The 23,940-nt window shown below is 41.4% G+C and overlaps 1 protein-coding gene across 9 annotated transcripts in view; it reads right to left on the bottom strand.

Annotated features, from left to right (window-relative positions):
• The window catches only part of HIVEP2 (HIVEP zinc finger 2), a 135,654-nt gene that overhangs the window by 25,210 nt on the left and 86,504 nt on the right, over positions 1 to 23,940 (bottom strand). For all 9 annotated transcript variants that reach the window (XM_058019453.1, XM_058019446.1, XM_058019444.1 and 6 more), the window contains one exon: positions 82 to 126. The gene's annotated coding sequence lies outside the window, so the exon portion shown is untranslated. The remainder of the gene's footprint in view (positions 1 to 81; positions 127 to 23,940) is intronic.

Below are 23,940 nucleotides of genomic sequence, written 5' to 3' on the forward strand. Positions count from 1 at the left end.
CTTAAAGAAACAATAGCAAAGTGCAGGAAAACACACAGGTAATAGGCACTTCAGATTTTTATTTCAGTATAAAGTAATTACCTGCATCTTCTAAACATCTAATAGGCATGACTATCTTCAAAATCCCTGTGGGGAAAAAAATACAATTATAAGAAATTTTTATATTAGGTATAGATGATGATGAAAATCTTCTATTCTTTACAGTAGAGGTCTGAAAATTTCATTTACCCATCCACTAGAAAATTTTATGTTGTGTCTTAGAGGTCTGAGTAATTACATTTGAAGACTCTAAGCATGAATAGTTTTAAAGGACTTAGGTTTCTAATGTGTAGATGAATAACAGCAAGTCTAAACTAATAAAGTCTCACCTTCCTGAATCAGTGAAAAGAGAGCTGCCAATGTACCTCTTCATTCCTATGCCTTTGTTAAGCCTGGATTATCCCTGAATCCCCTTGGCAAATCCCCTTTCAATGCCTCTCTCCAGCTAATACTTTTAGACTCCAGGCCTCTCATTAAACGTTTCAGGGACCAGCACAAACTCCTGGTCAGGGTGTCACCACTGAGGGACAAGAAAATGTAGTGAAACAGGAGTAGGTGTCCAAATTAACACCTGTGTGATAGCACTACAGAATGTACGGCTGCTTTCTCAGAGAAGAAATTTACAGAAGAAAATTACAGAATACATGGTTAAAAGGCCTCTGTGACTGCCATTATTTGCCACCTCTCTGACTGCCACCACACTGCAGGCTACTCTGAATTGTTGAAAAGACCAGCTCAGAGAAGAGGGAGCATGAGCATCATCTCATTGCCTTAAGACCATTTCTCCCACAAAACGACGACTCTCAGTTTCTGACAAATCTTTCTTCAAAAAGATTTCTGCTTTTGTTTCAATAAAAAGGATATATGTTCAATTGTGACAACAAAAGCAACAATGACAGTGTTTATTGGTTTTATTCATGCCAAAAGTCAGAGCACCGCTAAAAAACAGATCTTTAGAAACAGCTGGAACATTAGCTTCAGAGTAGGGGATACAGACTATTGTAATGATCCTCAATTAGCAACTATCACAAAGAAGCTGGAGTACTCATGTTTATTTTTCATTGAATGACACCAAAAAATTATCAAAAACTAACAACTATAAAGAAAAAAAATCAGTAAAAACTGAAAAATATTTTTTAGTTCTTTGTAATTATTATCACTTTCCAAGAATAAATGGACATTAGCAAAGCCTAATAACTTGACACAAATAGAATCAGTACCATGCCACCTGTTATGAATTAATCATTAGTAGTACAAATAATATATCAGTAGTTAGGCCAGCCATAACTGATGGGATGTTGGTGTAGTCAACTATATTTTTAACTATAGAGAAATCCCCTGTAGTACAAAATAACAGCAAGCTATCAAATGCAAACCAGAATGTTTTAGACCTTAATGTCATTTAGCTTTGATGTGCTAATGGCTTCTTTAAATAAGTCTGTTGTCTTATTCTCTAAATTAAAAAAGAAAAATACAATGCAAGTGTATATTTTTTTTTTATTTCCTTATCCACTTCCTCAAAGAAAAAGTGTCAGTCCAAATGGAAAAAGAAATCCTTGTGCACGAGTTACTGCAGAGCAGCTCGGCAGGGGCTCATGAGGAAATGGCAGGGAAGTGGCCCAGCAGTTCCAGCAGCTGAGCTACGCTGACTCCCAGGCGGCTAATGATGCCAATATATGAGCACAGATGTAAAGGAAAATATGTGGCTTGAGAAAGCAGAAACAGGGACAGGAGTGATTGGTCCTCGCTGAGAGAGCAAAAGGGTATTTTCCATCTTCAAAGAAAAATATTCCTTATTAGGCAATTTTGCAAATGATGAAGGAGAAATTTCTAGAAGATGGCAGTATCCTTTCTTTCCATATTCCTTTTACTGAGAGCACCTTTAAAGAAGAAATCTGCCAGTCACAGCAATGGCTTTATTTCAGCAAAAGATGATGCTAATATACATCCAAAACTTTTCTGCTCTGCGCTGAGAACTCTGTTACAGAGTGAAAGCCTTCTTCAGTCCTGCAACTTCAGAACATTCTATACAATTTTTCAGCCTCCACTATGAAACAGGTAGAGACTAATTACAGGGATTATTGATGGCTTAAGTACGGCAAGAGCCACTCTCCTGGGAAAAATAAATCCCTTTCCAGAATGAACATAGTAATTTCTGGTTTGGTTTGAGCTGCCATCCCTCCTGTGTCAAAGATGGCTTTAATATTACTTCTCTTGTTCCTTTTCTCCTCCCTAATGGGAGACTGACCTAACTGGAGAAATGTAAGACACTGCAAAGCTAGTTGGGATTGTGTCTGTTTTATCCAGTCAAAACTCTGTCTCATCTGGCTGCATTCAAAGGCTAACTTAAACCAACAAAATACTTCAATTTTTCCAAGTGATCAATGTTTCTCCTTTAGAAAAAATTGTAAATACACTTTTAAATATTGCTTTTCATCAAATACATACTACTCGATAGGCAGAAACCCATTATATTTCAAGTACTGCCTATTCAAGGAACTAAGGATGATAAAAGGACACAATTTTTTTAATACCTTTGGCACGGCTCAGCTCTGCTGGAGTGAGTGAGAGCAGCCCACCTACCCGGATCAGAAGCTGTATGGGAGTTGCACGGAGCACATTGTTTGACAGGAGCTGCAAAGTCCTTCCTGGCTGGTGGCCAAGCCAGGTTTCCTGGCAGGAATGGGGCCCGAGAGCCAGCTCCCCTAGTCACATTAGCTCTGCTATCTGCCTGCTTCAAAACAGGACATTTCACTCCTATGAAAACTTTGAACACGAGAAGATTACTTGGAAACCAGGAGCTGTATTTATGTCAGATGCACCTACTAAATCAAGACTTTGAAAACTTTCTAGAAAGGAACATTATCCTTTTGCTCCTTTTTTAACGAGAGTGCCTTTGTGAGCTGTATGCAGGGGATGTATATCTGATTGACTGCAGAGCTCCAAGATTATTCCTTCTTTTCTTTTTTTTTTCTCTTTTTTTCAGACCATTAAAATGGTTACACTCAACAGCTTTAAAATAAAATTTGGCAAAATATTACTTTTACTGCTTCTCAATTTGTAGATCATATTACAGTTCTTGCAAGTGAACAAATTGGAAGCTTATGTCTTCCAGGCTAAATCCTGAGTACACCATACAGAATAAATATTGACTCTAGCATAAGGACTAAGGGTCAGATCTAGCCTTGTTTTAAATCTTTTCTGTCCAGCTCTGCCAGCACAAAGCTGGCCTAAAACCACAGTAACTGGCCCCTGAAGAATTTGTATTCTATAGGGCAAGTGTTAGCTCAGACAAGCTGCAGTGGCTCCTATGAAATCCTCACACTCATGCACCGACTTCTGCCAAGACCCTTATTAGGCAAGTCTAGTTTATGTCTGGGATAAGCACAGCAGCCTTACTAGAGAGGTGGCCACCTCTGAACTCTTCCCCACCTGCAACTGAGAAGAAAATTGCCTTGGCTTTCAGGAAGAAAGGCAGCATACTTTCAGCTTGCTGTCCTACATGTTTCCATCTGTCTTACTAATGAGATTCTCCAAAGAACTGCTTGGTGTTGATATCCCAGTGAAAAATGTAAAAAGACCGAGATCACTAGTAAAACATGGATTTAAAGTTTCTCCTGCATCGGCAAAGTCATAGATGGGCAAAGTCTGAAGAAGACCTCTCAACCAGCACCCAGTGTGCACCTCTGAACTGAAGGATTAACTGGTATGAAGTTAAGATAAGCATTTGTTCCTTCTTCTTTCCAAGTTTATATATTCATTCATGGGCTGAGGATGTTATGTAGCAATATAACAAAAAGAATGCAGTCCTTGGGGGGTACAGTTATGGCATTTTACACAAATGAAAAAAAAGATGACCAACTGACACTTGGCAAGGTCTGAATTACTGGTAATGGGAGCATGCTTGTGCTTTTGCTCCAGTTTGGCAGGAATTGTAAGACATCATTTTGCATATGCGAGTCAAAAAAGGCAGCTCTTTTAAAAGAGGTTAGATGTATTTATTTTAGTCTACCGCTTTCTATGTTATAACTGCTGTTGTTAGCTCTTCAGATTTGAAGATAATACTCTAATTTGTTAATTTAATTCCACCCCAGATGTTCTAACTGCCATCTGGATTTCAGTGCTTTACTGAATGTATTGTCACTCTCCAAAATCAGCCAGAGAACCACAGTTTTGGAAAAAACGAAAATATTTAAATTAATACTTATGGGTTTGGTTGGATTTTCAGGGTTTTTTGGGTGGGTTTTTTTTGAGTAGTTTTTTGGTGGCTTTTTTTTTTTTTTTTTAATTTGGGCAGCTGAACTAATTATTACAATATACTTTTTAAAATGTCATTTAAAAGTACCATCCACTACAAACCCAAACACTGCTCAGCAAATGCACCCAGTACACAATGATCTAACAAACTGTACTGAGTTTACCTGAGGTCAAGTTCCAGGGCAGGATCTGTTCTCCATTGCTATACTGTGCTCACACGGATTCCCCAAGAAGCCAGGAACTGAGGGCACTCACTGAGAGGATCCACTTACAGATACATCAAGGGCAGACTGCAGCCTCACTGTGACCAAAACAACAACCTCAGGCTTTTGGGCACATTTGTGTCCCTGGTAGTTGCTGGTTTCAAGGGACAGATTCTGTGCATGTAAAACTAGAAGTGGTGTAAAACCTGGCATTTTGATTTGTGCAATTATTATTTCAGTGCTTGAGCTGTATTTGGCTTATACTTTGAAAACTGTTCTAGAATCTTAGCCATTGAGAATTGGCATCTAACACATTTTAGACAACTGTAGTAGAATTGAATATTTAATTAGTTTTATGTTTTTACCAAATTCACCTCGATCATAATTATTTCATATTATTCAAAATATTACCTGAGACCATTATGAGAGTATGCGGAAGAACATACTTTAAAAGCACAACCAAGATGACAATCAACACCTACTAAGAAAACAATCAAGTAATCAAATCTGTTGTACCCTAACACATGATAACCTGAACTGTAGGATCTTAGACCTGTTAGACATTTCATATAAATGTCTGTATGTACTTGCTGTGATGAAGACCCAAACTCTGAATGTGACCCTACTGAGTAGGAGGTCAGGCACAGACTAAGATAAAAATCAGTTTTGAAACAAGAGTCATTCATTACAAGATTTGACTCAGAGAGACTGAAAGCACACAAATTATTCCAACAAGAAGGAGAGCCAAATTCTGCTCTACATTAACTTGGTACGAATCCGAAGCAATGAGTTGCAAATCCAAGGACATCATTCCAGATTTATTCCTCATAAAAACAAACAGAATCAGACCACTTAGGTTTAGTCTTTTACATCCGACATACAAAATACCTGAAGTTATTTGCCAGAAGGTGAAAATAAACTAATCCAACACCTCTAAGATGTCTACAGAGAGAATTGTAACATATATTGCAAGAAATGCTCAATTACACAGTAGTAAGAAAACATGGGTGATTTTCACTAAGAGATGTTGGTTTGTATTATAAATGCTTTGAGTACAGCTGCAGCAAAATACTCAGTTTTTGCTATGTTAGGTATCTCAAATATAATTTTAAACTGCTACTCACTGTAGAAAAACAGCACCAACCAAAAACCTTAACTTCAAATTGGATGTATTTTAGGAAGCCATATAGGAAGTCTGGAGTAGAAATGCTTTAATACTGACCTTTTAACTATAATGACCAGGATTTCTCACTTAAAAGTATATCACTATTTCCTTTTTCAGCATCATACACAATGTACACATTACTATCAGATGGAAAAAAATGTATTAAAAAAGCTTTAATGTTGCCAAAGACCAGTTGAACAGTTATTTCCACAGGATGAGTATTAAAGGGAAAAAAAAGAGAGAAAAAACTATGCAGGAGCCAAATTAATCTTAAATGCTTCCTTTATAGGTAGGAATTTGAAAACAAATCTCAATTTTTCTCCTTGAACTGAACAAAACCCTGCTATCAAAGAGATGCCAAAACAGCCAACAAGTCAAAGAATCTTGTCAACCAATTAGCAGTTAATTGATCCCTCTGATCCCACTGCTTTTAATGGATCAGGTAAATATTTTGTTTCTGGTTGCCTCATCTTGCTGTGAACCTCAAGAGTCTGACAGAGCATGTCGGATAACACAAAATCTACCTGTTCTCTCTGACTGTCTTCTGACATGGACATCCTGAATCTGTCTCTATACAAAAGCAAAGGATTGGGATTATTCAGATATGAAACTAAACAAGAGAACTATATAAATTGCTAATCATTTCACACTGGTACTTATTTCCTTGGAGGAGCAAGTTAAAAAATGAAAACAGTTTAATAAAATACCAATCATTTCCCATGTGGACCTTAAAATGTAATGGCAGAGCAACAGCAGATCTGACAGGCAGTACTTCCAGGATTATTAAAATTTCAGAAGGTAACGAAAATGCCACCATTGTTTTGCCCTGCCCATCACCCCACCCCCACTCCCCCCTTTCTTTTGAACTGTAGTACGCAGAGATTTATAAGAGTGAGAACAGCTCCCATGCAGAGAACAGTTAGAAACCAATGCCCACCAAGGTCCTCTTTAAACACCATTTTGATGGCTGAAACAAGGTTTATGTGATGCCTACTCCCATTGGTGCTATCTGCAGAACAGTCTCTCAAGAGTGAATTAAGTAGTAAGCAACAGTATTTACTAAATACACATTAACAATGTACAGGGGTATCCAATACAGTGCTGAGATACAAATGAGCTCTTAAATTCTTGGACTACTCTCTGTCAGCAGAAACTCAACTTTATCTCGCTTTCTTCTGAGCCACAGCAGTCAAACATAAGGACACTGTGCCAAACCATAGAAGTGTCAAATAGTTTCTAATCTAAGAATTACTTTTCACCATGTAGAAAAGAAATGGAGCTTTGGCCCTGCCCAAAAAGGGCTAAAAACCTCTGCAAAGCAAAAGCTCGGACACTAACCAATGATGCTATGTGATGCCACTGGTATTGCAATGGAAGTCTTGCATTTGGAAGAACTGGTGAAAATTACTGAGATTAAAGAATTTTTATTCTCAATTCAACACAAAGGAAAGTGTTAATCGGAAAGGGAAATTTCACACCCAATGAAGGACAGATTAAGTCCTGACTATGAATTTAGCAGCACTTCATAAGGATAAAGTGTGTGCAAAAAACCGGATTCCCATGCAGATGTGGTTTGTAGTAATTTATAGACTTATAAAACATCATCTACAGTAGGAAGGGTAAGAGTTCAAACCATAAAGTTGTCAGATATAAGAATTTTCCCAACTGAAAGACAGGCAAAGGCTGAAATGCCTCATCATTTTCACACAAGGACTGCAAAAGGGCAGCCACTGGGGAAAACGCAGCTGCACTGGTAAACCTCTGTTAAGATATCATACAGCTTTCCCCCAGGTTTTCCCAGGGGGAAAAAAAATCAAAATTTGAGTAAATATTGCAACATTTTTTGGTACAAAGTAATTATTCTTCTCATGCCAAAAGGAAATACTAGGCAAATATCAGGCCTCAGCCTAGCATTTTCACCTCAGAAGGAAAATATAACTGAATTTTCTGGGAAGAGGTTTTTTAAGTTAAAAAGTTACACAATCCTAATTATGCAACTGCAGCAGATTTTGTGAACAGTCATGCCTCCTTTCACACCATGTCAAAAGAAACCACTTTCATTTCACATGAAAATATCAGTGTCTTTCAAACACCTTTTTGAATGAGCAAATGCACTGCCTCAGACTGAAACTCTTGCCCTGGCAAGAATTACATATGAAGACATTTATAGTACCTGAGCTTGCATTTGTTTTTCACTCACACCAATTATTATACAAGCTTATTTTAAAACCTGTCTTTGTTTACTAAGCTCTGTGGTTATCACACGTCAAAACAAAAAGAGGCACATGCCAAACATCAACAGTATGTTCTTACTAATTTTTTTCCACTTTTTGCCCCCAAAGTAGAATGGGTCTTCACAGCAGTTTTATTTCAATCCATCCTGAATACTTTTTAAGAGTTCACCTGAGATCAGCTATTAAGCCTCAAATCCTAAATATTCATAGATGTCACAACAGCCACTACTCAGCAGCAAAATGTTTTATTTTGGCAAATGACTCAATACAGGCATTTTGGTGCAGCAAATCCAGCCATTGAACATTGCCTAAAGATTCTGATCACTAGAGAGGTAATGTAGGATACATTAATTAGACTGCATATTTAAGAATGCTGCTTTCTTTATAACCCTCAGGACGGCCAGCAGAGGAAAAGAATAATAAAAAAATTCTTTAGAATTATTTGGATCATATTTTACAGTACTTTGTTCTTTTTTACTGTATGAAGCATTGAAAGTCAGTATGTATAACATTCAATTTCATCAGAACACCTCTTAAAAATTCAGCAAAATATGCATATGCTTTTTGCTGCGTTTTGTAGTTATACATGAAATTTCACTCTTTGCATTTAAGTTTCTTTTTGCAAAACCCAAATCAACTGTGTTTATTAACATTACCATCACTCTCACAAGCAAACACTTCTAAAGAGATGAATGTCTACCAAAATGCCTGAAACTGCATTTAAAACCTCTGTTATTATAGAGCTGTTGCTACTTAAGGCACAGACCAAGCTGACAACTAAGTCAAGATTTCAACAAGAACAACATAATAAAACCCAAAACATTTTTGAGGAAAGACACTAGTCAGATTTCATGATGGCTTTTTACCAGACAAGGATAGATCGGAGGGCATCACCACAGCACCTTAAAGTTTTATCTACGTGTCCCACATACCACTAACTTTTGTAACTACTCCAAGGAAACCTGCAATATGAAACTATTGAACACCAAATTACTCCTGTCCATGAGAAGCTGAAGTAAGGGCAGCAAAGAATCCTAATTTCAGCCACCAGGCAAGAGCTCAATAGGCTCTAAGAGGACATTCTCTCTTGAAGATCCATCAAAAGGGAAAGCAACTGTAGCTCAGCTTTAAAAAACTCCAGACAACTTCATACTGGGTTCTCCTTCTCCTGCATCCTGCCTGGCCCATTCCATCAAGTTTAGCTTTTATTTCCATTGTCAGAAGTGGAAGAGAAATCACCTAACAGTCTGGCCCAAAAGTAACTTAGGTGCTTGCGATACACCAATGACACTTGCACACAACAAACAAAAGAAAGCATCACCAACACGCAACCCAATATTTTGAGTTGGAAGAGACCTTTAAAGATCAAGTTCAACTCCCAAACATCCCCATGTCTAGCCCTCAACATTCCCTTTATAGACAGGGAAATTATCACATAGAGTATCTGTACAGGCATGCATATTTGCAAAGCTAGACTTGAACTAATTATTACTGAATGCTCCTTAGGATAGCTCCCAACAATCTGAAATGTTGCACTGCCAGCCAAAAACATATAGGGCTATTTTCCTTTAGACCACATTGCAATGTTTTATCACTCAGACCACCTAAGATAAATAATCCACTTAATCGTCTTGCTCATTCAATTGAACTCTTCCCCCTCCTTTTCCCTTCCTCCCCCACCGTCAGGGTTTGAGGACAGCCTGTTCGCCTGGAGATGGTGAATCACTACAAGCCAGCAGGCCCACTCGGTTCCTCAAAAGTCACAAAAGGTGTAAAAATAGCTCGTACTAATGAAGCAAGTACAGCGTCAGCAGCCAGATGAGCGTGGGTGATCTGATAAGGGTCTGCTGTTGCAAAGGGCAAATTATTAAGAGAATGCTTCTGCCTCTCTCTCTTTTTATTAAGCTTTGTTCTTCCTTTGCTGAAACCAGCCCTCTGCAACGCCTGATAAATGACATCTGACAAGGCTGGCTGTAATTGCCAGTTTCATACCAGTGCAGGAAGTGGTGCCTCTCTACAAGTCGAAGGTACAGTGGAGATGTCACTAAAAAAAAAACCCAACAAATAAAGAGAGGCACAAATAAAGCCTAAAAATAGCCAAGACTACCCACTGAGTATGACTGTGTGGGTATATTTAGTCTGTCTAACACCAACTTTCCTTGTTAAAAACACAATTTTACCTTTATGCAAAACAGCTTCCTGTTTCTAACTTGAGAAACTTGAGAACACAAGGGGGGTAAAAGTCCGATTTTAAAATCATCCCCTTTTCATTGACATCATAACAAGAGTAAAGGTGAGAAGACCAGGCAAATCTTCCATGTGGCTTTTGCATCCTGACATGCCATAACAAATAATCAGAAGCTTTCCATTAAGACATCCTAATAGACAACCCATCAAACTATGGGAACAGATTCAGAGGCAAAACCAGAGCTGCACCAGCAAACTGGGGAGCAGCAGGAGGTGAAGGCAGGGGCAGGTCCCACGCCCTGGAGCGTGGCTGTGCCCGGCCAGCAGCAGTGGGAAATGGTGGCTTTCTCACAGCCTGGTCCTGCATGCCACACCTGCCCTGGGCTGGTGCACAGCCCCTCCTTGGCACCAAGGACCTGCCAGGAAGGGAGACATCAGGTGCTGCCATTTCAGGTGCAGCCAAAGGGTCGCCCCTTGGCCGAGAACAGGAGGGCTTGGCCTACTGCCACTGCCAGCCAGCCTTGCTTGGGCTGCCACAGGAACCATCCACTGCTCCTCCTGACAGCAGCCTCCCGTGGGTTTGACTGCAACAGGACAAGCACAGCTACACTCAGCTGAGATGTCCAGAGGTGTTCAGCCAAGTCTCCTGCCAGGGAAACTCCGTGCTCCTGCAGGCCATGCGCTTCGCTCCCCGCTTCCCTAAAGGAAGGCAGGGACGGTGCCCCCAATCCCCCTCAGAACATCTGCAACTATTTAAAGCCTGTGACTGGAATACCACTACTGAAGCAACACTCATGCCAAATTCCTAGTGCTGACTAGTGCTCTGCATGAGCTGTGCAAAGAAATGGTCTCTCCCACAATTTTGCTTTTTCTACTTGATATCATGAGTCGTTTGGCTGACGCACACAAGAGGGGTTTGTTTCATTATTATGCAGCCTTCCTGTGTGCCTCCAAATACCGCCCATCACTTCTACTAGGCTAAACAAAAACACACACGTTTTTACCAGACTTTTTCTCTCATTTACAACAGGAAAAAAAAGCCCACTGTAACATACTGCCAACTTCACATGCAAGATCCAATCCAAATGATTATTCTGAAATTAGAATTTTTATTTTCCTCTGATTTAAACATTAAACAAAATGTAATTGAAGCTAATAAGATTAAATTTTTAACATTAACTACAGTGGGAAATTGAGACTGTGTTCTTTTCTTGATATGCTGTGATTAATTCCCACTGATGCAAGAGCACTCTTTGTGCAGCATCACAGTTTTGTCTTTTCATTCTTTGCCTTAGCAGTAAATTTAATAATCACTGATTTTTTTCACTAGAATAGATAAACATGATGATGTAAGACAAATCAGTTCATGATACTATTCTTCAGACAATTTAATTTTCATCTGAAATGAAGAATAGATGTTATTATATTAGAGGAAATACGGATGTAAAAATAATTATTAGTAGGCTTAAATACTGAAGACCATATTCTGGATGTATATTTCCATAAATTAATAGGAAACAGGACCACATATTCTCAATCACTTTGTATAAAGTACACAACCTTCAGTGTAGCTCCTCACTCAGATTTGGAACAGAAATTCTGTCTAAGCAACAGTAATATAGTACCTGTCTTTTTAAGATTGCACCTATTTAAAGAAACATACAAAGGAGAAGATGAAACTAGAAAAACTACAGAAAAGTGTATTAAGAAAACATAACATTTACTATTATATTGCATTTTCCAAAATTCTGTAGAATAGACTGAAATTCCAAAATCAGGGAAAGAAATCTTTTTTGATAAGTTCCTGCCATAGGCTTTCTCCTTTGGCCAGTGTTTAAACTATGGGTGCTGGAACCTTCTTGTCCCAAATGCAGAATCATGGAATCATTCAGATTAGAAAAGACTGTTAATATTATTAAGCCCAACCATTAACTTAACACTATTAAGTCCACCATTAAACCATGTCTCTAAGTGCCACATCCACAAGACTTTAAATACTTCCAGGAATGGTGACGCCTCCACCACTGCCTTATTAAAGCAGCCTGATCCAGTGCTATGAAGAAAGTTTTCCTAATACCCAAACCAAATCAAACCTCCCCTGGTGCAACTTAAGGCTATTTTACCTTGCCCTAAAGTAAGTCCCCAACTCACACCTTCAGAAACAGATGGCACAGGTGGGGTGGGAGACTGGATATAGTGGTGTCCTGCACTTCAGATGGGACAGTAGTTCCACAATGACATTTCCCACAAAATGAAAGCCTACAGGAGGTTAAAGCACACCATGGGCAAATGGAGGCTGTGGGCACCAGCACAGGACAGCAGGGGAGGCTGCAACAGGAGCTACAGGAGGCAGTAAGGAAATACAGCATTAAGTAGAGTCTGCACTATCTCACATCATCCTACATCCTGCTGCAGGTTGCTTTTCCTGCCACAGCCTTCTCCCTCCCGCCCCTGCATGGTGTCATTTTCCCCAGTGTGCACTCCCCTCCCACTCACCAACACATAAGGCACACCATGATTTATGTCACCTCTCAGATCTGGCCCAGCATCTTGGAGGTGCAAGCATAGATGCAGTCTACAAAGGCTTAGGATTAATTTGCTTTATTGCCAATTGCAGCAGGCAAGTGGCTCGGCTCATAATGCAATTTTGTCCTCAGGAGACCTGCAGGAGGTGGGAGCAGGTTGCCACGAGCCTGGTGCCTTCTGTGCACTGACATGTGTCCTTGTTGCTGGGCAAAAGGGCACATCCAATTAGGTGTCTTTTATTATTAACGTTCTGCTGTTTCATCTCTTGATCATGTATCCTCCTCTTGGCCCCTCTGCACCCCAGCTTGTGTAACGCACCAACATCTGCAGACACACTGCTCTACCTGGGAAAGTTCAAGTGGAAATCTGGTGGTGGAGACCAGCTATCTTCCTCTTGTAGACCCAAGCAATATCACACTAACTAGGATCCTCAAGCTAAAAGGATGAGAAATATGAGGTATCTGCCTTGCTGGGAGTAATAATTACAATGTATTATTAACAAAACTCAGGTTTCATCATTAACTCGACTCAGGTTTCAAGAGCTGATCTCACCCTAATGATCCTCCAAATTACATCCAGTCTTTCCTTCTGAGTGGATCTAGTACCAGCAAGGAAGTCTGCTGGTAACTGTTACACTGAAAAGAAAGCACGGGTAAAAATGAGCTATAAATACCACAATCAAACAGGTGCAAAGAATTATAGACATTTTAAGTTGCCCGAACTCAGGGCCATCTCACCACTTGGATCTGATCCTGCCAAAAAGATAGAGACTGTAACTTCAAAGCAGCTGAGAGGAAAGGGCTCACTGTCAGTGTGTGCTGCATATGGCACAGCTGACCTGACCCTCCTTCTGCAAAGGATTGACTCCACTCCCCTCAAAGATGTCAGTCAAGTCAGAGCTCCTCTCTTGCATCTCAAAGCATGAGAAAGGCCACCTACGTGTTTGCTATAATGAAGTAGCCAACTGTCTCAACTCCTGCCACAAAAAAACTTGTTTGATTTTGTTCCTCACCCAAGCTCATCAGAGGAACAAAGACCTTCAAAAGCGTTTTCTCAACCCCTAAGTGAGAGATGAAAATGCGACTTTAATTGTGGATTGGTGAGGTCTCCTTGAGTAAAATAAACCAAATTGCTCAGATGCAACTGCGTAACAGGGAGCCTAATTGCTTGGCTAGCATCAACAAAGGGCTGCTGGTTCATTAGAGCAGCTGGAGGAGCTGCTCTTTGCATCTTCACAAGCTGGGAGTATTTGATTGCAAAATCGCTACGGCTGTTTGATCCAAAACTCAGCCTCTGAGTTCTGATCAGGAAAACTTAACAGCAAAAAGCCATCACTCTGATATTTTTCTTCACAACTTTCTTCAGGGTGACAATTTATTTTTCTCCTTGATCTGTTCAAGGATGTCAAATCTAATCATAAGATAGGATATGAACTTTTATATTCTGTATATGCTGCATAGAGAAAGAACAGAACTGATGTGAACCAAATTGCAGTTTCACATGACAGCTGGAAGATGCTGGCACTTAAGCTGCTATCCTGAGGTCTAACTGCAACAGGACCTTGCCAGAAAGAGCAAAGGGCAGAGGAAGGCCAGGAAAAAGGCCAGTGGAGGTCAAAGGCACTCACATTTTCTGCTTACTGGTCAAAGCAGATTTGGACAGCAGGCAATCGGGCAGACGGCAAAGGAAGCTTACTTCCATCTTATCCAACAGGGAAATAATTTGCTAAATCACACTAAAGGGGAAGCAGTTAGTGGCAGCTAGTGCCATCAAAATGTTCGGAGCATTCTCTGCCTGGGGCAGTTCTACACCACTTTTGGGAGACCACACTGCTCTGCTTAAATTTGCCTGTCTACCACTCACCATGAAGCTTAGATAAACCACAGACTTGCTTTATGCTTTTTCCATCACAACCATCTTTAGACTTAAAACCTGCTCGATGAAAAACACAAACGTAATCTCAGGCAGATAACTGCCTCAGCAAGTCTTTTAAGAGCGCCTTATTTTCTCCAACTCAAACTCCACGTGTGAATAGGTCCACATACAGGCTCAGACACATTTGCATAAAGAGGTCCATTTGCCTGAGTGTTTACTAATGAATGCTTGGCAGTCAGAGAGACACCAGAAGTGCATCCAATTGTTTTCATTTTTTAAAGAAAAGGTGGTTTACATCTCTAGGAACAAAGCATCGATGAACTTGCTTATAAAATGCACCATCCATGGCTTCAAATCTTTGGGTGTGCATTTTTTCCCCCCTTTTATGCAGTCTGAATCAGCTTGTGGGAAAGTTATTAGAAATATTCCACCAATGAATTGAGAAGTGGATCAAACCAGGACAACACAAACCTTCAATAAAGCAGAAGACTCCACATGGGGTGCTCTCAGGAAAATCGCTCAAATGCAGAACTACCCATTGTGCTGAGGGCTTAGGTAGGTCAGCTCTGCTTTGCATACTCTGCTTTTCACTCGAGTTGCTCATCAGGAGTGGAAACTAAAATCTTCTTTTCTGACAGGTTATGAATTAGATACATCTGGTTTCCAGGATCTCTTACCTGCTGCTAGCAATTTCACATAGAAATAATAAAAAAGAGTCCTCATAGAGTAAATTATTTCTAGAGGTATCTTTTTAATCACAGACTGCTGTAAGATATTTCTTCTCCAGCAGCAGTGAGTCCAGGAAGCAGAGAGCACCTGCCAGCATTTAAAGAAGAGCACATCTAAAACCATAGCTCCAAGTTGTCAAAATACTGCTTGTTGCAGGAATTTCATCTATGCTAACACTCTGCTAGAGCAGTTCAGGTAATAACAGCAATAACAAACAAAGAAAAAGTTATAGGCCTGCTAATATAAATGGGGCAGCATTGCTCACAGATATTTTTAAGTCCCAGTGGTGTTGATCCACCCATAAGCAGGTCTGGATTTATAGAAAAGGAAAGAGTAAGCGGATGACTACCCCACAGGAAGTTTCTATTTAAAAAAGTGTCTGCCTTGACTGAAAATCAAGATAACACCTCTGAAATTCCCACCTGTCAAATGCATTCTGTTTCCTCCTTGGTTTTCTTTTTCTTTCTACAGTGAACTGAACTACTCTAAAATTTTCTTTCTGTGATTTTCAGCTAAAGTAGATATGGAAGGAACTGCGGACAATCACTGAGGGCATTAAGCCTACAAGACTTAGCCTTTGTCTCCCTTGAGAAATGGATACAATGCCAGCTTGAGTGGACTCTGAATCCAGGTTTTAATTAGACAGAAGGTGAAATCAGCGAAACCTACCTCTTGCTCAAATATTATTCTTTCCTTAGTATCCCAGTGCTCTCCAGAAAAAATGCTCTTCTGACCTGTTGGTCGCCTGTTGGTCACCACTTGTGCAGGCACAGAATCCAAACTCTGTCCCCAGTGTGTCCTCACCATCTGCATGTTGTCCACCTCTCCATCGAGAGCCTCCAATAAAAACTTCCTATAATAGAATTGTCCTGACTCACAGGTAGGGGGGGAGGGAAGCTGACCTCGCTGCAGCATCAAGAGTCTCTGACGCATTTTGGGAGGCTGTGGTTTCAGGTCTGAAAGAATTCAGCCTTGTTTTCAATGAGGTTTCATACAATTAACTTCCAAAATATCACCCTATAGCTCCATGTCCATTTGAAACTTGATATTGTTTAGTGGTTCAAGTGAGCACTATTCAGGGCTTTAGGCGTGCACTTGGCGAATTAGCAGTACTCACCAGCAGAAGAGAGTTTCTCAGAAACGCAGCCACCCAGGCTCCTGACTGGCTCCACCTCTTGTCCGCCCACTCCCAGTTTCAGACATTTCACATTCCAAAACTGGAAGTGTCTATGCAACGTAAGGTCAGATTATTGCACAACATGCTCTTTTCCTTCTAAGAGCCACTGCATCTTCAAAAGTACATCTACTCTAACAGCAAGAGAGCTGTTTACAGCGAATTTCTATCTGAGTGGGAGTATTTTCTCCATGAATCTTATAACAAGGACATGACGTGTAAGACTCTTCCCTACATTCTGTAAAATTGTTACTGAGATGGCATTTATTCAATACTTCCACATCAGCATGCCTTCCCCTTTAAGCTGCCTTTTGAGAAATTGAGAATTCATTTTTACACTTCCTTAAAGTATTTCTGTGCTGGATAATTTTAGGACACACTAAACAGAACAATTTCTGCCTATCTTATATTTAGAACCAAGGCCTTTGCAATGCAACCATGAAATACAACTGATTGTCACAAATGTAGGTTTTGCCAATTGTTTTTTTCCTGCCAAACTGTGAAGTAATTGCTGTGATCATTCCTTCAGTTAGTCTTCCAATTCTAACAGGTGAATGAAAACTCCAGTTTCAATTATACTTGAAGAAAACCTTCCTTTTTAGTATAGGGGACTACAAGTGAGGTGGGGTTTATTGTTTTTCCCAAAGAACAACACAAAGGTGGAAATTATGGTGATATATTGTATTCTTTGAAACTGTGTTCAGCTTTCAGTACAATTAAGTCTTTGCTGTTAGCACAGAAGGCCTATTTGGTGTTTCCTTGAACGCCAGCAACTTAGGTTGGTATCACCTAAAGGCAACTGTTGACATATTTAAATAAAGAATTAATGACCAGTCCTTATGTGTCCCTTCTTCTTTCTATTCAGACCAGTCACCTTTGTCTTCAGCATCACTGGGGAAGCTAAGCAGTGGGGAAGCAGAAGGGTTTGGGGCTGGGAGGGGTCCCACCATCACCTGGTAAGAATGGGGATGCTGGCAGAATAAATGACTAAGGCAGCACTCAAAAACCCTTCCTGATTTCACAGTCAAACAAGATCTCCATAAGCTGTCGGTCCTATCCTCCCAGAAGGAAGAAGGTTCAGATCCAACAGTCAGCATTCAGAAATCTAATTCAAGCTACCCAGCAAAATTATGAGAGTCTAAACAAACCAGTGACAGAGTAAGGAACTTGAGAGAATCCTATGAAAGGAGCAGAAAAAGGGACAGAGAAGGATGCTTTAGATGTGTGCTGGCACCATGCTTTCCTGCAGGTAAAGATAGCCCAGGATTTCACTCCAAGTCATTCATTTGGAAAATATGATTGAGAGTCAACTGCCCATCATCCAGTGGAAGAGATACTTAAAATGGAGCTAATGGCTTAAAGTTACTTAGCTCCTGTTCAGTCTGTGAGCAAGTAAAAGGCTAGACTGTAATATTGAACCACAACTCCCTTGCCTTTCTGAGAAGCCCAGGGGAGGCTGCCTAAAGGAAAGTCAGGCATCAGCCATGCTGCTTCCTGTGTGCACCAGGTGAAAAAATCTGCACCTGCCTTCGGGCTCATGTAGATAGCGAGCTTCCTCTGGTGCAGTGGCTGTCACACACAGCACTTTCTGGTACAGCCCATTTCCTCCTGGGGGACATTTCCCTCAGGGACAACAGGGGCTAGTGCTCTGTGCGTGCCACCAGTCACGATCACAAAACTGCCAGCCAGTCGCCATGCAATATAACCAAAGTTCTAGTGCTGTGACTAGAACTTGCTCCATGTGCCAATGAGAACAGAATGAAGAATGGATGAGAGACAGCAAGACAAAGATTCACAGAAATCTGGGGACACTGTACCATAAGAGAACCCAGCACCTACCACAAATATTGGTACTATTCAAACTGTTAGTTTAAAAAGTAAAAGTGGTATTCATTCTTTTTTAGCATTCATCCATAAGAGGTCACTGTGTGATACAATGAACACCTTGGTGTCAGCAGCATTCTTCTCCCTTCCCATATGCTCAGCACCAGGCGTCCAGACACCTCCAGTAATGTCTCAGCCATTACCCAGCTGACCACAGTAGGGGCTACCAGGGAAGGAATTAAAACAAGACAAGTGGAAGACTTCATGTTGATTGTGTGATCTTAGTCAATTTTACAATCACTTAAACATATTTTTTATTTCCCATTAATCTCAAATGGAGTCCAAGAGTTTAACAACCCCCACAGACATGTTAAATAACCAGTATAATATACAGAAAGTTTTGGGAAACTGAGTTTAAACAGAAAGACATAGGCTCACAAATGAACAAGGCTCCTCTGGTTTCCCAGGGTTTGGGGCCTCTATTTTAGAATTTGTTTCACTTTGACATTGTTTTTCCAGTAGTAAGTAGACTCTTTCACCCAAGTGATGACAACCCAGTGTGGGACACAAAGACTGTCAAGGTGATCTGCCCACACAAACTTCTTAAGCATAAAATTTTTGTACTGCCATTCATAATGAGATGAGAAACATAACAGGCAACTTAACAGCAACTGAAACCATTTTAGCTCAGATCAGCTAAACAAAGGTCTTCTTCATGGAGTAAAGTGACTTAAAGGGAAGTATTTAATTCAGAGATTTCCATGGGAAAACAAAAAAAATAAAAATAGCAATATGGAAATTTTCCAGTGGAAAACTTGTTCTTGTGGAAATTCCGCTTTCAATTGACAAACTGTTTTTATGGGAAATTCCTAAGCAGCTGTAGGCACAGCCCTCATGCTGAGAAGTTTAAAAGCAGCTCATTTTTGACCCAGCACCCTCAGATTTCCCACATCAGATAAACTGCAAAAGCAAAGCCCTGACTTTTCCCTGACTCCCGAGCACACCCTGCAGCACACAAGCAGTCTCACTGCGGGCATGAGAATATACTGACTGCAGTAGCAGCAGGCACGTGGTTACTGATGGAGTGTTTGCAGGACTAACCTTTTAATGTCCCAAATCAAGACTAACTAGAGGCTCTTATAGGAGCTGTCTTTATATTCTGATAACTCTGATACTGGTAAAGCTGTCGCTGACTCCAGCAACAGGTTTACCTGCACTAGGGATTGCAGGCTTGGGAGAATCCAAAATGAAGCTTCTCACAGTGGACTGCATCAAGGAGAGAGAACTTGGTGCTGACTTTTATGTGCTTATGTGAATGGTCACAAATCATGGATACAAGTCTGTCATTATTAACTGTCTTACACTGGCTTAAACCTGTCAATAAGAACTATTCACCCTACAGCTAACATTACAGAGAGCAAGACAAACATTTTTAGCAAGCTTGCTAAGGGTCTTCTAAATTTGCAGTGGAGCATTGAGTAAGTGTCACCTTTACAGAATGATATTAGGAAAGCATAAACCATTCATTATAACACATCTTCTATCCACCACTTTAGCATGAATCATCATACCGTGTAAACAAGCTAGAAATCATATTTATGGTAGGACTCAAAGTATCTCAGAAAGTCAGAGGAAGAAAAAAGCAATTACAGGAGGCAAGCATGTACAAAACCTCACAGTCCAGAAAGGTACTAGAAAGGTACTGAGCACCTCAATCATTCACCTGAACATTTGCAGTGATTTACATGTTTCTGTACCAGATCTGGACATTTCACACTAATGCATTTTTCACACAAAATAAAATTTAGAACCCCTTGAGTAAAAAAGTTAACTCTACTGGCTGTACGGGACCGGTCTTCGTAATTTATTCTCAAGAATGAAACTGTCTCTTTCCCAATCACCTTCTGCCCCATACAGCCTATTCAAGCACAGAGAGGATCCAGCATACCCCATAGTGAGCTGGGCTGGAGGAGCTCAAGCACAGTTGAGTTTTGGCAGGAGCAGGAACCCCAAGGTGCCATTGGAGGAGGATTTTGGCAGCTGGCTGCCTGCCAGGGGCTGCGGGCTACAAGGTGAAGGAGTGGACAAAGGCCACTGCTCAGCTGCTATAGTGACCTTCAGCTATGCTGATCTGCAACAGGAATGCACCCTCTGGCCATGCTCGTGTTTCCACATGCTTTCTTGGCTATCTGCAGCGCCACATACACACGCCTGACACCGAGCTGGCGTGCACAGCCCATGTCCGTACTGCACGCAGGCCAGCGAGTTCCCCTCCAGCTGCACTGCTGCTCCTCACCCACGCAGCTCAGCACCCAGACGTGCCCACCAAGGCCTGCTGGTGAGCTGCAGGCATGGTCAGCATGCAAGGCCTGCTGCATGGCTATGACAACCAGACACCCTGAGGTCGAATGGCAAGTAGCGTGAATTTCAAAGATGGGTAAAGAAATCCTGTCTCTCCACCTGAAGGAATTAGTCTTTTCTGATGTCACAGTAATAAAATTGTAATGAAAGCCTTATTAATGCAAGCTTTGTTACTGAAGCGACAAGAAGGGCATTTATTTTCAGAGCCAGACACTCAAAGGAATACCCCACATGGTAGAGAGTGTAAGTATCCTGCATTTCCAATATGTAACAGAGCTACTTCTACTACACTGAAGCACATGTGATAAGCGAAAAGGGCCCAGGCCCTTCTCCATATTCTCTGCATACCTGTTACTATCACACAGCTGCTCTCAAGTCTACAGTTTCCTGTGCAGTACAAACTGCATACCACTTCCCCTACGGAAAAAAAAGGGCCTTGCTTGTTCTTAATTGACGATGGAAATACTGTCATATTTTCCACTAGCCAAGCTCAAAACCATTACTGAACAAACCTTCATTAATTTTTCCACAACATTTTGCAGAAATGTCAGGAAACAGCTGCACCAGAATGATTAACTGTCCTTATCACTAAGGCTTCATTGGCCAACTTCAAATTATATAGGTTTTCTTCTTTCAAATTCTACTTTTAGTGGTATTTTTTGCTATTCTTCAGTTGACTGTTTCAGTACAACACTTTCTCTTCAAAAGTATCTGATTGCACAGGTTCAGTGGCAGACAGACATTTTACGACCAGTGGAAGAATTTGTACAGTTTGGAGCGGCATACTTCTAGGAAAAGATTGCTTCCTGCAGATTGCTCAGCTGTGTCTTTCTTGGATCAAATTCAATGAAATTCACAACTTGCAGTCAGATTGTATTTGCCAGTCAGGCTGAATTCATTACACTGACATAAACTTCTCTTCCTGCATTTTCTTATTCCTTTCTTTTCCTGTCCTCCCCTTTTCCTTGTCCCTTCTCTCTCCCCACACTCTCTTTCTCACCTCTTCTTTGAGCTATACCATGTGTCAAAACTTATCATACAATGCCCTGTACATTTTCTGGCAAAAACAAGTGGAACAGTACACATCACCATCCCAAACATGCAAACTCTGAGATGCTAGAAGGCTTAGTACCAAATGAAAGTGCAGCCATCTGGAGGTAACTGCTAGTGTGGATCTGAGCTTCCCAACTGTCTGAAACTTTGCAGTCTCAGAACTTTTTAGCAAAGTGTCAGTGAGCAAGAGACTCCACTCACATGGATTTGCACGGGGCATTGGACTTTTCAAAACTCTAAAATTCTTCAAATTTTGTCTAGAACACAGCCAAGTTCATGGGATTAATTACTTTTAAAGACTGACACTGTAGTATAGAATCCTGCTTGTATTTTGAAATTATTTAGGGTTACTATAGCATGGTGTGTAACAATAATTCTGCGTATATGTCACTGGCAGATTTAAAATTGCAGTTGTTCACTCCATGTTTTAATTAAAGCTGCAAGCCTCGAATATAGAACCTTAAGACATTTTTAGGCAGAGGGAAATATAGATGCAAAAAGGTATATACACATCTTGGAAGCTAAATAAAATTAACGCCATCAAGTGGGCCCCCTATCCCCGAGCAAAAAGTAGGGTACTTGCAGGATTATAAAGAAATGAAATATATCGAGGTTTATCTAGGTCTTATAAAGAATCCATTTGCATGTCTTGCTTTTTAAAAGTATCTCTCCCACAGCAGTGCGCATTGCAGCACACCATCCCCACAGCTGGGTCAACTCCTGAGCTCCTGCATTGCCTTCAGCAGGTATATGGACACCTGGGAGCCCCTGGGCCAGGATGCCTGCCTAACACAGAATGCTGGCCTTGCTATGTAATTGGTGCAGTGCTGGCTACGAAAAATTAAAAAAACCAAAAAAAACCAAAAAACCAAAAAACCAAAAAAAACCCCAAAAAACCCAACAAACAAAAACCCCAGCTATGTTTTTAAATTACTCTACCAAGATATCTGCTTAGATGGCAGAAATTGCAGTACACTATATTCTGCTTAAAATACGTATGAATATATATGGGTTCTATTTACGAGTTACGAAATACTGCCAAAAGTACGCAGGTTCTTTAAGGATTCAGTTTCATAATGTGCAACGCCAAATTTCTCCTTCACAATATCCTTATCTGTCTGTGCTCTAGCTGGAAAGCAGCAGCTCTCGGTGCCAGAGCATTTCAGGGACCGTGTCCTTCCTTCCAATGGGCGGGATGTCGGCGCACTGCCGGCTGCGGCTGCCCCGGCCACATGTTGTTGGGCGGGGGGGAATGAACTTGTTCGATTTCATTAAGCAAGCGCTGATTTTTATGGCTCTGGGGGTTGGTTCCGGTTTTTTGGGGGTGGGGACGCTGTGCAGTGAAGGGAAGCCGAGCGCGGCCCCGCCGGCGGCAGCAGGGTGATGAGCGGGGAGCCGCAGCTGCCCGAGGCCCGGGGCTGGCAGCGGCAGCTGCGCCGGGCGCGGCCTCTCCTCCCTCAGCCCGGCCGCCCCCGCCCGCCGGGCCGCTGCCTCGGCAGCGCGGCCTTCCGTGCCCCGCAGCTGCGAGCCTGCGGAGCGCCGTGCCCGTTCCTGCCTCTTCCGGGCCTGCCCGGGTCTCATCCCCCCAGCCCGGCACAGGCTGTCAGGGAACTGCCGCATGGATTTGCTGTCCAGCCGCGCTGCTCGGCCGCCTCCGGGACGGGAAAGCAGAAACGTGTTTTGCCCCTCTGTGGATACTAGCGGGACCAGAAGCAGGTGCTCCCACTTACCCGAGTTTGCACATCTCGAGCTCAAACCTACAGGAAGATTCAGCCTCGGTCTATTCATGCTGTCAACAATGAGCAGCAGGATCTAGGGGCAATGTCACAACAAAAAGAGAGACCTTGAACTTGCTTCACCCTTTGCATAGTCATTTATATTTGGGCAAAGTGGATAACAGCTCCTTTAGCACCAGCGTAGTGGTATTTTATGCTCGCTCGGCATTCACTTTACCCAGGTATAAATAGCAAAAGGTTTCAGGCAGTAGAGAATCAGGACCAGTATCTTCAAAGGATTCCTAGCCAAAATAAAGCAGCTAGTCCTCCACACCACAGCTTGCAATCTTGCTCAGCTGCAGGAAACATTCCCTGAAGGATGCCTGAGACTGCTGGTTTGGCAGCCTTGCATGCTCTGGTCCCTGGAGAAAATGTGCCTTTCCTACCACCCCGTGCCTAGAGATGGAATCAGACTGCAAGCTTTCACCTGTACAGTAGGCAGTAATAGGGTTCCATTTCTTCATGGGAGCCTTTTATTAGCTCACACAGTGTATTTACTACCCTACCAGTATTAAGTGCTTGCCTTAATATCCTTAGC

Source organism: Melospiza georgiana, chromosome 3 (genome assembly GCF_028018845.1).
Source record: "Melospiza georgiana isolate bMelGeo1 chromosome 3, bMelGeo1.pri, whole genome shotgun sequence".
NCBI lineage: Eukaryota > Metazoa > Chordata > Aves > Passeriformes > Passerellidae > Melospiza > Melospiza georgiana.